The 4,519-nt window shown below is 41.7% G+C and overlaps 1 pseudogene; it reads left to right on the top strand.

Moving 5' to 3' along the window:
* Positions 1 to 885: 885 nt before the first annotated feature.
* On the top strand, positions 886 to 2,441 carry LOC110150647 (ferritin light chain pseudogene; annotated as a pseudogene).
* Positions 2,442 to 4,519: the final 2,078 nt, after the last annotated feature.

Below are 4,519 nucleotides of genomic sequence, written 5' to 3'. Positions count from 1 at the left end.
ATATGCCTATATATACTTACTCTTTTCTTGGGTTAGGGCAGCAGCTCACTAATCTGACCACTGCCCCTTCTCGCCTCATTAAAAGTGATCTGTTCCTGTAAAGTGCCGGTCTCATTCTTTTTCTGAACCTCCCTAACTCCTAACCCTACAAAAACACCTGACACATAATCAGTATTTAGAACTTTTAGTAGAAGGAATAAAAGGATCAACAAATTAAAAAATGAAGACTGAATAGTAGAAAATTTATGATGGGATTCTTACTGGTCTGATTAATTAGTACTGTGTCTTGTAAACGCTACCATTTCACATTCCATAGTGTGGATTTTGTCTTTTTCAATCACTAAGGTGACTATATAATATATATTCCAAACAAGGACCCTTTTGAGTGTGAAAGGGGGGATACTATTTTTAATTAATTAATTAATTTAGGGGGCACTATGAATAACTATATCAGGACAGCAAGACTGCTCTGGGCATAGTGGAACTAATAGTCACCCTCTCCATCAGGGATCAGGAGCAGGGGGAAATCTATTCAAACAGGCTCTAAAATAAAAACAAGCGAGTGTTAAGTCACAAATGAAGATTGGGAAAGGTTCACTATCAATTCTTTTGAGGTTTTTACCTTGAACATTCTTATCTCGTCTTGGAGTTATGGAAAAAAAAGAGTCAAAATGATAAAGATTCCTTTCCAGTAATTAGGAAAGAAAGATACTCTTCCCAAAAGCTGGAGTGAGAGACGCCTCCTAGATCAGTCTCCTGCTTCAACAGCGTTTGGATGGAACAACCTGCGTACTCCCCCTCAGGCCTTGCCCCCCACCTCCCCCTGCCTCCCATCACCCTCTAGCCCCACCCCTTCAACCACAACTTCCGGCACAACCTTCTGGACTCATTCCCCGCTTCTGAGACCAGCGTCACAGCACCGTTTGCGGAGAAGTCCTCCTCACTGTTGACTAACCAGGAACACCCAGATTCAACAGCGTTCTCCTGAGATGGAGGCAGCGGTCAGTCGCCTGATCAAACTGCACCTAGAGGTCTCATCCACCTACCTCTCCCTGAGCTTTTACTTCGACGGCAGCGAAATGGCTCTGAATGGTGTGGGCCGCTTCTTCAGGGCGTTGGCTAAGGAGAAGCAGGAGGGGGCCCACCTTCTCTTGAAGATGTTCAAGTCCTCGGGTGGTGGCGCCCTGATCCAGAGTGGACAGATGCTGTCCCCAGAGAAGTGGAATACCGGCGTGGATGCCATGGAGAATGCCTTGGCCCTGGAGAAGAGCCTGAACCAGGCGCTACTGGATCTGCATGCCCTGGGTTGTGCAAGCGCTGATGCCCAGCTCTGCGAGTTCCTAGAGCGCCGCTTCCTGAAGGAGGAGATGATGCTCCTCAAGAAGATGGGTGACCACCTGGCTAACCTGCGCAAGATGACCAGCCCTGAGGCTGGGCTACAGGCCGGGCTGGGAGAGTATCTCTTCAAAAAGCTCTCCTTCCAGGGCGACTAGGAGCCTCCGAAGCCCGGCTGCCTCTGTGGGACCCCTCTGCCTCCCGTGGCCTTGAGATCTCCGCTCCAGCCTCTTCCTCCAGCCGGGACGCAACCTGAGCCAAGTCACCAAATGGCAACAAAAAAGGTTCTTTTTGCAGAGGGGGGAAATAGCTAAATTGTAAGAAAAGTATTTGAATAGCATGTATAATTTGTAGTCTGCTTAATTCTCTAGATTATCTAAAGAAATCGTTCCTAACTTGTGTGTATCACCTGGGTACGTTGAGTATCTGATAAAAACCTGTGTTTTCCTCTGTCGAAAAGATTCAGAAATTGTTGAAACAGGTATTCTGAAGATGTTGCAGAGAATTTTAGGGGTTTCCGGACTTCTCTGGAGTCACTCTGGGTACTGGGTTCAACTCGCTTGTTCTAAAATTTATCTGGCTTCACCGAGCAGAGAATGGAGTACCTGGACCATGTTATATTGTGTTCTCGCCTCAACCCCCAGACTCGTGATAAAATCGTTTTCCCTGGTTTTCAAATTGCTGTGATGCTATCTGCCTGTGTGGAAGAGGGAGCCCTAGGAAATTCATCTTTGTGTCTCCCATTAGGTTGTTACTGAGAACACTGATTGTTACATCATACACTGACCTCTTCATGAAGCCTCTTAAGAGAAATTTCTTTCTGGTCTTAATAGTAGGAACAGTGCTTTGCTTGGGTAATTGGTTTGTTTTTCTTTTATGGACATTGTAAATGATGTAACTAATTAAGTTTCCTTTTCTGACTGCCTGTTAAAAAGGTTAGAGCAAAATTTGTGGTCGATACAGAGCAAAGTAGGATTGTATAAGCAGTTTGCATAGTTTCATTTCTGATTCTTCTGTTAAAATTAGTGTACTTTATGGTTTCTTTCAAGCCACCTTAAACCCATTCTGGAACAAAGTTATGTATAAACAGATAAGTAAACTTTAAAATGCAGATTTAAAAATGGCTGTGTTTGTTTTTATTGAAAAGAGAAGATAACTTTAAGGAAGCACTTAAGAGAGCCAAAATGATTAGAATGGAGATGGGTCAGATGGAGGTTACGTTCCAGAAGCCAAGAGGAGAAAGAGTAAAATGTAGCATTCTTTTAAAAATGTGTTTCATTTTTCTGGTGAGTTGTTTCTTACTAAACTGCTTCATTTGTGTCCCACAAATAGCAATCTAGTAACTGTATTATTTTCCTTGCACCTTGAAATGCTGGAGTTATAACTTGTTCTCAAACCACAGAAGTGGAAAAAAAAAATCAGTTCTTCTCCTACAGCAACTTTCCTTCCCAGAGAAGGTAGACCAAAGGCATATTATCATTTCTTTTATCTTAGAAGGGTCAGAGACATAGGAAGAATATTTTACAGAGATTGGGACAGCTGTTTTGCTCAGTTAAGAAAACCTTATCTTCCTGTTTTTGTGCAAAGTCTTTTGATAAAAAAGAATGTACTGGAAAAGTCATTCCTACAGAAAAGAGTTTTGCCCATTCGCTGATGATTAATTGTTGTAAGAGACATAAGGAAGCAGCTAACAATTTTCAGCTTTGGATTAAAACTTGGATCTCCATACTTAAAGTATATACTTAAAATTATTTTCAAATTAGCATTCATGTAACCACTGAATGAGAAAAATCATTCTCATTCATAAATCTGAATCATTTCTCACTCATAAATCTGAATGAGGAAATAAAAAACACCTAATAACTATTAGACTGATTGAAAGACTATATTTGGTAGATTATTTGGGAATAAAGATATAAAATTTTGTTCCCAAATAATGGCATATTTGTCACACCTTTACTTATATGGGTGTCTTTTAACATCAAGAATGGGGCTTTAGGAGAAGGCTTTATTAAAGTCTCCCAAATAGGCTGAATCATCCTTTGGCAAACAGTTACTGAAAAACAAGTGGCTGGTCAGACAATAAATGATTCAAAGACAGATGGATGAAATATTAGTTTAGATTTTAAAAATGACTTTAAGCTTCTTAGCAAATACATTTGTAGAAAATAGGGATTTGATGACATTAAACTTATAGAGATTAACTTGGAAACAAATCCCATAGTGATTTTCTCTAATGCTAACCACTGTACGTATATGTGAGTGTGTGTGTGTGTGAGTGCACTTGCACAGAATTGTAATAACTGATTCCTTTAGGCTATGGCTAAATTCCTTATACCAGCCTTCAAGGCTCTCCTTGGTCTACCATGTCTAGTCTACTTTTTAAATTGAATTTTGCACTACTTCACTATTATTGGAAGTTTGGGGAGTACCAATTGCTTTCCTTTGTCCAAGTTCAAATCAATAGGACACAGGAAGCCTGATGGAAATCAAGATGGCTTTATTGGTGGTAAAACCAAATTGGAGTTGTGTTAGGGTTTCCTGTTGCCACATCCTGAATTAAACCACCCAGTTCTGGGAACAGAAGCTGAAACAGAAAAGAAAGCAGGCTGGACTGGCTGGAGGCAGGCTCAGCCTTTTCTGCTAACTCCATGGAGACTGGAATCTAGGACAGTACTGGTGGCCCAAGGGAAGTGGGGAGGACGTGGCAGGCCCTATTGCTTTGTTATTACGGTGACCTGTACTATGGCTAGCATGCACCAAAAAAACACCAGGCTCTCCAAAGTTCTCCACCTTCATTTCAGTAACCCCCTGTTAGATGCTGAAGTGGAAGTTTCCTCTCTTTTTATAGAGTGTGAGGCTGAAGAATCCTGCAAATGACTGCAGGAGCTCTCTACCATAGCTGAAGTACTCAGTTAGCCGTCCCAATGCCAGCAATTTTCATGTGGTTCCCTTCGCCTGGAAAGCTCCTCATATTCATCTTTGCTGAATCACTCAGTCTGTTTTTCAGCCTAGTTCCAGTCTGCCTCCTGTGAAATTTCCCTGACCAACCCAAACCAGTCATCTGACATGGATTCCAGTCCTTCTCTTAGTTATCTCTTGATTGTACCCACTAGACTATAGGCAAGTTGGAGTCTGAAATGCAGAAAGCATAATTGCTAAGCAATGGGCTCTGGACCAGACT

This window comes from Odocoileus virginianus, chromosome X, assembly GCF_023699985.2.
Source record: "Odocoileus virginianus isolate 20LAN1187 ecotype Illinois chromosome X, Ovbor_1.2, whole genome shotgun sequence".
NCBI lineage: Eukaryota > Metazoa > Chordata > Mammalia > Artiodactyla > Cervidae > Odocoileus > Odocoileus virginianus.
Note: the sequence above shows the minus strand (reverse complement) of the source record. Positions and strands in the feature narration are given on the sequence as shown.